The sequence below is a fragment of the Antechinus flavipes genome, chromosome 2 (genome assembly GCF_016432865.1).
Source record: "Antechinus flavipes isolate AdamAnt ecotype Samford, QLD, Australia chromosome 2, AdamAnt_v2, whole genome shotgun sequence".
Lineage (NCBI taxonomy): Eukaryota > Metazoa > Chordata > Mammalia > Dasyuromorphia > Dasyuridae > Antechinus > Antechinus flavipes.
The window spans coordinates 281,629,022-281,640,216 of NC_067399.1; the positions used below are offsets into that span (position 1 = coordinate 281,629,022).

General features: G+C 34.3%; 1 long non-coding RNA gene across 8 annotated transcripts; it reads left to right on the plus strand.

The window, feature by feature from the left end:
• The first annotated feature begins 960 nt into the window (after nucleotides 1-960).
• Nucleotides 961-10,791, plus strand: LOC127549351 (uncharacterized). Of its 8 annotated transcripts, none has more exons than XR_007950559.1 (7): nucleotides 961-1,061; nucleotides 5,472-5,569; nucleotides 7,147-7,272; nucleotides 7,972-8,504; nucleotides 9,999-10,087; nucleotides 10,181-10,331; nucleotides 10,460-10,791. It is a non-coding gene; the product is annotated as an uncharacterized LOC127549351 (long non-coding RNA). The 8 variants fall into 8 exon arrangements; XR_007950554.1 differs by lacking the exon at nucleotides 961-1,061 and adding an exon at nucleotides 3,237-3,354; XR_007950555.1 differs by lacking the exon at nucleotides 961-1,061 and adding an exon at nucleotides 3,237-3,354 and having other exon boundaries at nucleotides 10,185-10,331.
• Nucleotides 10,792-11,195: the final 404 nt, after the last annotated feature.

Here is an 11,195-nt window from a genome sequence, read left to right on the forward strand (position 1 = left end):
TAAGTTGTTATAATAAGTTAAGGACATTAAGTCACGTAGCTGAGTCAATGTAGGTACTTACAAAATCCAAGGAATAAGACAAAAAAAAAAAAAAAACGTGGCATATGTCATGACAGAGTAGTAATAAGGGATGAAGTAAAAAAAATAATTAAATGAACCTCCAAGCAAAAAGGCATATGCTGCTAAAAATATTTTTTCATTTCTGTTCTATAAATGAATTATATACCAGTAACATTTTATCTCCTTTCACTAAAAAGTGCTATGCCTGTATGCAGAAACATAATTCTGAAAAAAGTTCTAAAATGCTAGTAAAACTATGGTACTTTTATCATAGCATGTTGCCAGCCCCAAGACATTGCTGTTTCCCAGCTGCCTTTCCTTATTTTCTTCAGTTTGGGTTTAAAGCAGTATGCCCACACTCCAAGCTTGAACTGCATTGAGTAAGGAGGAGATAGCAGGAACTAGATTGAATCAACTAGCTCTTTTCTCCCCTATAGGGCCATAACTGCCAACCTCACAAAGACTCTTTGAGACAGCTTTTCCTCTCCCCAAATAAGTAACTCAAGTTGTAGGCTCTTGAGGACAACTTAATAGGAATTTTCCCACACAAACATATACATATAAGTTTACTCCTGTGTTTCATGTTTTCATACTCAAAACATGTTTGTAGAAGCATCTGTATAGATGTATGTGTGAATAACTCAAATTTTCAGGGTTTAAGGTTTGAAAATACTTTTTATATATTATCTCATTTGTTTTAAAACACAAAAGCTCACAATCATCTTATGGGGTAGATGATACCATTATTCCCATTATTACACATGTGGAAAATAAGATAGAGGTTAAGAGACTTGTCCAACAATACGTAGTCAGTGTCTAAGACAGAATATAAACTCTTTAGTCCAGTGTTGTATACATTAGACTATCTAGCTGCCTCACAGGACAGTATTTATGATTTCATGTCTCTAGGAAATTTGAAATCAGGTAGATAGTTTATTAAGTACCTACTCCATGCCATCTGGACACTAGGATAAGTGAATAAAGGCTCATCACTGGATAAGGTAGTATATTTTCTACAAGTTACAGTTTTAGAGAGATGCCCAACAACTTAAATGTTAGTGCCTTGCCTATATTTAGTAAATATTGGTAGATTAGACAGATAGATGGATAGATACAGATATAGATCCATAGGTACATGAATAGATCCATAGGTATATAGATAGATTCATATACAGATAAAAACACACGTACACAGAAGATGTATACATATATAGAGATACATAAATACACAGATACATAGGTATACAGAAACAAAGATAGATACATAGACACACAGACAGATACACAGATAGGCACATAGATAGAAACAAAAATACATAGACACACAGACAGATACACAGATAGATACATAGGTATACAGATACAGAGATTGTAAGTGGATAGAACAAGTACTTCATAAATAACTATAAGCACAGTGGTAGGCTCTAGGGATATAAGTGAGAAAAATAGTTCATTATCTCCAGGAAACTTACATTCTATTAATGAAGATAGAGCACTTAAAGGGGAACTAGAATTAAAAAAAAACAATATCTTTCTAGGCAAAAGAGCTGACGATGAGAAGGAGGCAGTCAGAGAGTTGAGCCAGAAACGAAGGGAAATACAGTGGAAATAACTCCTAACATAGTGGAGGGAGCCAGCAATCAGAGTGAAGCTATAGAGTGGGAAAGCATTAAGAGACAATACTATATCAGACCCAGCAAGTCAAAGAAGTGTTGTTTAAGCAGTCAACAAGTATTTTTTCAGAGTTTCCAACATTCTAGGCAATGGTCTAATCAATAAGAAAAAAAGAAACTCAAAATGTTCTAGTAGAGGATACTCAATGTATATAGAAAACATACATAGAAACGAGAGGTAATCTCTAAGAAAAATTATTTAGCAACTGGTAGGGAGAAAGGGGAATGAGAAACCCCTTGTTGCAATAAAAAAGATAAAAATTGTGATAAAAAGAAATTTAGGCAAGAGGTTCTGAACATAATTTAACAAGGCTAGCAATTGCCAAGGAAAGAAGTCAATATCCTCTCAGTAGCCAAAGATCCATCTGACAGGGTCAGCTTTTTTTTTTCAATTGGTTACACAAAGTTCAGTGATATAAACTAAACTAAGACTGTAGTTGGTCTATAGAAAAGATAAAGCTATACATTTTACTTAATCATGTTGATTTGCAAAGTATCTTCAGAATCCATTGCAGTAGGGAAAACACAGAGTTAATCAATATACTCTGAAATGTTCCATGCAGAAAGACCCAGTGCCAGGAAAAGCATCTCCTGACCAGATTGATTCATTTTTCATTTATGTTCCTTGTCTCCCTCATGAGAAAGGATCAATTTGAAGCCTTTAAAATTGAGGAACCTAAACTCTTACATTTCTTCTATTTAGGTATATATAATTAAATCAAATCTGATCTAGTTCCAATGATTAACTAGAACTCTTAACCATTAATTAATCAATAATCAAAATCAAATCTAAATCTCACACTCTCCAGCAAATGGCATTTGAGCCAAATCTTGGGAGCCATAGATTCTGTGAAGCAGGGTTAAGAAGAGCATCCCCACCATGGAAGACAACTAGTTCAAAGGCATAGATGAGAAATCTCTAGAGGATTTTGAGTGAAAATAGAAAACCAGAATGGCTAAATCATAAAAAAAAGAGAGAGAAGGGTGAAATTTAATCAAACTAGGAAAGTAGAAAGGGATCAAATTATTTTTAAAAATTACATAGCAAATTCTAGAGGTAAGAAGAAGGCAAAGGATTTTGCTCATTTGAAGAGGAAAAAAAGAGGATGCAATATGGTAAGAAAAACATGCAAGCAAGCTGTGTGGAAGATGGATTGGTGGAATGAAGTGAAGGTATATATGAGGCAGAGAAACAAATTAGACAACTATTGCAATAATCCAGGGGACTGATAATGAGGGATTGAACTGGACTGGTAGCTATGGGACTGGACTGGTAGAACAGTGGCAACCTTGACAGTAATAGAGAAGTTTCAAGGAGGAATAGATTGGGGGAGAAAGGAAGCAGGGAGAAAGATACTGAATAAAGTTTTGGATAAGTTGAAGTTAAGATGCCTATGGCAAATCCAGGTTGAAACAACCAGTAAGCAGTTAATTGGTGATGCAAGCTGACCTCTGATATCATAAAAGCAAGTATCACCATGGCAAGAAAAAAACAGAACACTACATTCATTCTTATCTAAATATATCTCAGTCTTCAGAGAAGAGAGAAAGAGGTTGCTGGTACTTGGAGTCAGAGGGACAAAATGCACAAGAGAGAAGGTGACATACATTATTAATAAAGGTTTGTTTTTAGAGATATAGTAGTAATTCATTGGTAAATAAATTTATAATCTTTTCCATTTAAAAATGGAATTTTAAAATTTTTTTCTGATCATCTAAAAGAAATATTTGATGATCCTGGTGCTATTCAGATTTAAATTGGTCAAGAGAAATTGAAATTTGGGAATAGAACAAGCTGGAAAATAATCCAGGGGAGAGATGATGAAGGGCTGAATTGGAATGGGAGCTACGGGATTGAACTGGTAGAAAAGTGGAAGCCTTAACAATAATAAAGTTTTCAAAGAGGAATAGATTAGTGGAGGGGGAAGTGGGGAAACAGATAATGAATAAAGTTTTGGATGTGTTGAGGTTAAGATGCCTGTGAGAAATCCAGTTTGAAACAACTGGTAAGGTAAAAACATTTAAAAGATTAGGGATTTAAATACAGAAAGAATTCATCTTTTAGATCTCAAGCAGAAAACTTTGGGTGGTTTTTAAAAACTTATCTCAATTCATATCTCAGATGTGATGTATTACACTTTATTAGTTTTTCTTTAATAGCCAAGAGTTTGTTGAGAGGAGCCTCTTTAAGGTTCTAGTCATTGCTCTGCCACTACTTTGTCCTGCTACCCTGGACAAAATCCTTTCCTTTTTTTGGATCTCAGTAACCTCATTTTTTAGTTGATAATATCGATGCTTATAGTCCCTTCCAGGTCTAGAGAAGGGAAAGAGATTGTTAGAGTCACCAGATTTTTGACTAGGGTACTTTTTCATAGAGTATATCCTACTATATCTTACCAAAAAATCTTCATTTGTTCCCCCAAAATGTCTTGGCATCCCAATTCTAAGAAAAGAAATTATTTCTTAAAATCTCCCCCTCTTAAGGAAATGTTTGTGTCATCTTGCAATGGTAGAGGGAGTTCTCTTAAGTCAAGTTTTAGGTCTAGTTTTTATCTTATTTCTGAATATACATGCTTACAACACATATACAAGTATAAGTATGTGTGTATTCACATCTATATAAACATATATATCTAAGTATATATGTGTATATTATATGTAAATATGTATTATAATTATATGTAAATATAATTTTGTATATAAATATGTATATGCACACATAAACATATCTATGTATAAATGTGTATATAAACCACTGTGGAAAGACCATTAATTTTATTTATACTTAGTAGACCAGGGTTCAAATACCAGCTCTCCTGAGTAATCAATCTGTCAGTATAATTTGGCAAAATTCTTTGAGCCTCAATTTGCTCATGTGTAAAACAAGGCTAAATAGTCTCTACTATATCCCCCCAATGCAAATCTTTAATTCAGTGAGTAGCACAAAACCAAACGTTAATAGAATTATTAACTAAGGCTGTTGGAGGAAGTAGTAGTTCATAATATTATACGTGAATGTTAGAAGGATCCTTAAAAGTTTCTAGGTTGACTCCATCATAGAATCATACACATAAACTAGTACAAACCCTTTTATAGACAGGGAAACTTGTAGTCCAAGGATGTTACTTTTAGATTATTTTCCAAGGTCACATAAGTAGTATCAGAGGTGGAATTTTAACTAAGGTCTTCTGACCCCAATTACATTACCACTTCTATTATTTTACCATCCATGCTTTAAAACTGCCCTTCTTCCCACACCCCTGGACAAAGATTTCTGGTAGAAAGAGTGAGAGCTCTGTTTCATAGAACTGCCACAATGATAATAATAATAGTGTCCTTTTTATTAGCAATTCTTGTCTATCTGGGATTTTTGCAAAACTTCCTATTTCCCTCATATTATCAAATAATCCAAACTATTACTATATTAGTGATCCTTAATTGAAGAAATTTCAAAATTCTAATGCTTAGATTTGTGTCAGGATCCCTCCATATCGGAAAAGAGACTGGACTAACAACAAAAAAAGGCCTAAATATCATCTCTCAGAGATTCAAAATGAATTTAGAGGAAACACATTAAACACTAGTAAAGAAAACATACTCCCTAACTCAGAGCACAAAAAGTTTTTGGCTAAGGTATGTCACAGATTGTGACATCATAACTCCAGTGGGGACTTTGTCATAAAAGGAGGCAAATATAAATAGTTACAAGTATTTTGTTTTTTAAATTTTCTTTCAAAGGCAAAGAAGCTTGACCTGTCAAATATTGGGGGGAAAACATTTGTGACTTAAGTCAGGACTTCTGACATTTTACTTATCAGATGAGAAAAATTATGAAGGTGAGTGTTTATATCTCATTAGAAAGGTATGCCAGGACTTTCTACAGATCACAGTGAATATTTTCTTTTCAGAGCCTGCCCTTCTGAGCCTCTTCTTTTCTTTCACTATGACAGCAAATAATTGCGCTACACTTTGGCTGCATATAGCCATGGCATTTCAGCAAAGGAGTAAAACCATTATTGGTTTAACTGATATATATATACATATAACTGTATTGAGTCATATCCAGCATGAAAGAGGGAAAGAGGTCAAGCATGTTTCTAAAATCCAATTTCAGTGGCTTAAGATTTCTACTCTTATCCCTCATTATATCAGTACATCGCCCATTCTGGGGTAGTAATAAGCTTTGTCTATTAACTGAGAATGTTTCATATAACATCAGCATATCAGAACTGGTTCTATTACAACTCCCTAGTACAAACAATTAGTACCCTAATAAGACCAAACTCTATAACATAACTGGAATGAGGTCATGGTAACTTAGATTTTATTAAAATCTAAAAAGTCATGTGGGGTCATGTCTCTTTAGAGTTTGAGCAGTCTATTGGTGCTTAATAAATGCTTATTTACTTAAGTCATAAGCATTAGAGAACTTTAGTATGTAATGATCCCAAAATTTCTGTTTTCAATCAAAGCACAAGCATTCTGAAAATAATACTCACTTTAAGATTTACTAGAAAATACTAGAAAGAGGCAAAAAAAAAAAAAAAACACATGACTTATTTCCCTTAGCTTTCACAGCAGCCCACATCATATTATTGTTTCATTTCAAGTGTAAAATTAGTAATTCACTAAATTTTCAGTTTTAGCTTCATGCAAACTACTTATAATATAAAGCCTAGTTTCACTGATATCTTCACCTTCACAACTGATTTTTTTTATTTCAGTGTAGAAATTTGTATTTCTGTTACCTCTTATCAATATTTCTATAAATCTTTTCTTTTCATCTAAAGTCCTCCTTCCTCATCACAGAATGGAGGTGAATCTTGATGATTAAGCCATGGAGCATAAGTCTTATCTGCCTTTACCTATCAAGTTGATATATCTAAGGAACAGCTTAGCTAAGCTCAGAGAAGCCCATCACTAAGTTAACAGACAGGATGATGACTTTTTTGGACACAAGCAACTTTCCAATATACTAAATTCCTAAAGGAGTTGCAATTTCTATCATTGGAAGGAATTCCCACAACCCTGAAAATACACATCTATGAAATACTCATTTAAGATTCTTATCTTGCTCATTTCTGCCTATAATTCTAGACTGTAGATACAACTCTCTTTGGATTTAGGTCATTAATTAACTATCTCTTCCAATTTTGTATAATCCAAAAATATATTTGGTTACCCTTATGGTCCCTTATTTCTCTTAATACCATTCCTTTCTCCCTCTCCCAACCAAGACCAATTTATTCTATGCCGCCTTTGCTCTGGGTCCTGTTCTCTTAAAAAGGAATAGCAGCTAATCTAACAAGTGTTAAGGAACTAATAAAGAGTATAGGTACAGAATATGTAGATAGATAGATATATCTATATAGATATATATCACACCTTTTGGTCAACATGGGTATTTTAACAGGTCCTGCCTTCTGGAAAACAATACCTAAACTAAAGGGATGACTTTAGTTATCGAAATTTCAGGCACTGAGTCAGGTCAGTGAAGGAGCAAATATTTGGGAACCAACACACTCTCAAATTACCCAAGGTAGGTGGCTGCCTGCCCTTATTCAGGCTTATAGAGATCCAATCCTGACCACCACAATGGGCACCAGTGTCCAGAAGTATTGGCTTTCTCTATCAGGACCAAGCATTTCACATCCTGTTTCCTTTTTCTAAAATGATCCCATCCATCTGGCCACACTGAAGCCCTCACTTACACTCCATTCTCATAATGAGCTGTCTATTGAACAACAGCTCAAGGATCATGCTAAGTCCAGAATGGCAACTAATGGGAAGGGCAAGAAGGGAAAAGGGACACAGCAGCTAGACCCTATTTAGACACTTAACCCTCACAATTCAATTGAAAGATGTTTTTTCATTTCCATTGAGTTTACTGATCAAGATCTAAGCCAAAGAGATGAGCCCTAAATTACAGAAAAGAACTATTTTGAAATGTTCCCAGAGTTTATCACCTTAAAACTAATTTAAACAGAAATGTACTGAGATAAAATACTTCCAATTTTCCAGGGGTACAGAAGCAAAATCCATTCTATGGTAAGCATAGTCAAAAGTTAGATTTATTTGTAAATTGAAATAGATTCTGTCTAAAGATCTTGAAGGAATAGTAAGTCCAAGTTCTGAGAGAGAGAGAGAAGGGAATTAAGATAGAGGAATACTCCTCAAAGAGAAATTTCTGGAGGAAGAGGAAACTCTAAAAAATCTTTTTTTTCCTTTGCATATGGAGAGGCCATAATCCAGGGCTTTGTCATGTAAGATAAGGAAGGACAGGAAAAGGAGGATCACATGTCATATATTCCCCCCCAAAAAAAATGTAAGGTGAGTCATTCTTTCAGTGAGGCAGTTCTTGAAGTCGAAAGGAAGTAACAGTTTACTGAATCCAGTAAAGCAGAATGAAGGACCTGGTCTTTTAGTGTGGCTTATGAAAAATACTTGAACTCTACTCTTCATGAAAAGTTCTGTTTCTCCAGTCTGATGAAAGTTTTAAAACAGGCAAGTGGTTCCCAAATGTAATCCATACTCACCAGTAGATATTTCTGGAATATATTTGTGCTTTCAAATTTACATTTAGGGTTGATGTAAAATATTCAACATGAATCATGTATTTAACACAGAAGACAATCCTGTAAACACAATAACATAGTTCTCAGTGTGATTGGAAATGAAAGTCCAGAGGAGGCTGAAAAATTCAAATTTATTTCTTTGAGAAAAATCAGCAATCCAACATCAGAGCAAATGAAATTCAGAAATGGTGGAAAGGTGAGTTTGTCTAGTTCAGCTAAATCAATAATCCAAAGGGAATTTGGATTAGTTATTTTTCATGGCTTTCCTACTTAAAGTTGATGTTTCAAGAGGCAAGGTATGTAATCTTCTATATCCTAAAAAAGATAAAAGTGGTTTTGTACTTCAGAGAAACAACTTATGAGTCTAATGGAGAAAAATGTCTCAAGGAGACACCATGGTCTTCAGAAGAAAGAGTGGGTACAATTTTAAGGATTCTTAATGGTGAGAACAGGAAGAGAGGATTCAAATAATGAAAGCACCCAAAGAGAATTGGAGGGTGAAATTTTTCAGGAAAATAGAATACCTTTCAAAGATCCAAGGAATGAATAGTTCTTTCAAGAGATGAATTGGAAACATTTGTTCTGCTACTGGAGAGAGACACATGAGATCAAAAATATTCCAAAAGGAGGTAGGTCAAATGTTTTTCAGAAGGAAGAAAGAGAAATATGACACAATAAGGAGGACAAGATGGAATTTAAATGAGTTCATCTAGAGGAGAGTCTAGATAGTTTCCAAGATTCTAGAGAATGGACTAAAAAAGTGAAACTAATACAAACCAAAGATATCCCAGAAAGAGGTAGGTACATATGTCTTTCAGGAAAAGGATGGTAATGATTTTTTTTTAAAAGGAAGAGGCAAGAATTGAAGGAAAGAAAGAAGGAAATAAGCATGTATTAAGCTCCTTCTATGTCAGGCTTTACAAATATCTGATTTGATCCTCACAACAATCCCTAAGAGGTAGGTGCTATTATTTATATAAAAATTTCATAGCTGAGGAAACTGAGACAGATAGTAATTTGTCTAAGGTGACAAAATGTTTTGTGTATGTGTATATATACATATACATGTGTATTTATGTATGTATGTGTATAAGTATATGCATAAATACATACAATACACACATGTATGTATGTAGTATGTGTGTATATCTGAGATTGGAGTTGAACTTGAATCTTACTGACTCCAGGCCCAAAGCTACTGTACTATGCCATAATTGCCACTTAATTAATTGGAGGCTTACATTACTGCATCTTAGCTGGAATGGAAATGAGAAAACTAGCCTAGTGATTTAAGGTTGGCAAAGTGCTTCACATATAATATTTCTTTGATTTTCATAACTCCACTGTGGAGGGAGGCTGGGTAGGAACCACTGGTATTATCTCCCTTTTATAGATGAGGAAACTAAGAATGAGAAATTAAGCAACTTGTTCAAAAAGACATACAGGATTCATAGTTCATAGATCAAGAGTTTTGGAAGGGACCTCAGAGACCATCTAGTGGAACCCATTTTACAGATGAGGAAATATGCCCAGGGGGAGGTAAGGTTGGCTCTCCTAAGGTGAAACAATGTAAGTATCAAATGTGAAATTTGAACCAAGATTCTGGGATTCAAAAGCCAGTGCTTTTCCCCTTTAACACACTTCAAACCCAAGTATGCTTGGACTCCAATGTTAGAATTTTTTCCATTAGACCATAATTCCTGAGAAGACAAGAAGAAAACTTTTTTTGAGTAAAAATGGAATAAATCCTACGGCTGGTATACAAGCACAGAAGTTGAGGTAAACTTTGAGTTTATTGAGTGCTTTGGGGGTTTTGTTTGTTTTAACATCACATAGCCAGAACAAATGCAGAAATGCTACCAATATGTCTAGGCAGACAAAATCCTGTCAAGTTGGCGGAAGCGAAAACATTTTCTTGGAAAGTGGTCACCTTCAAGAAGCCAATGAAAAAGCATCAATGAGTACATGCACATCTGAAAAGAGGAGGCAATTACTGATCTTCCTCTGGATGAGAAAATAGAAGGTTGGTGATAAAACTTTTAGGAAACTGACCTTTTTAAAGTTAAAGGGAAATTTAATTTTTTAAATTCTCTACCTCCCCAACAATCTATTTTTTGTTCAATTTACAAGATATCTTTTTTCTCTTTTCAGACTGAATACAACATTTTTAGTCAAAAGAAAATTGTCCTTCAACGCTACTGTAATTAAAACAAAGACCTTTCGTGTGTCTATCTTCTCCAAATGAAATCTGAAGAACTAAAAAAACACCCCCAAGATACTCCTGATTCTTTCCTTCTCAAGTCTGTTCAGGTCGTTCATTATCAACACCTAAGGGGCCCAATAGAAAATCACAGATATTTCAGCATGTTCCCTAAAGGCTTCTATGCCAAGAAAAAACTTAAGAGATGAAAAAAATCAACAGACATACTTTGAGTAATGAGTACAAAAGCACACAATAAAGAACTTTCACATACCATCTCAAATATGGTTGTTTTGATATGATTTGTCATTTTGAATGAAGTTCTAAGAAACATACTCTCAGCCATCACTGGAGAAAGGCGGGACAGAGGGGAGGGGGGGATACGAGTATCTTTTTTTTTTCTTACAATTAAGGTCTTAGAAAGGTTACCATTAAATTTATTTTTACCTCTGGCTGCATTTAGTAGTGTTAACTGAATATTTTCAGAGATTGTATATAGTACAGTATTGCTGATAGCACCTGTTCTTTACAAAAATCACAAAATCGACCCTAGAGTAATTAAAATTTAATCTGAAGTTTGTCCAATGACCATAATTCAATATCAGTTGGAATGTCTTTCCATTTTTTAAAAATAAATTGATTATACTATTCCAAATAAATGATATTGAATTTATTCCCCTCATCTTA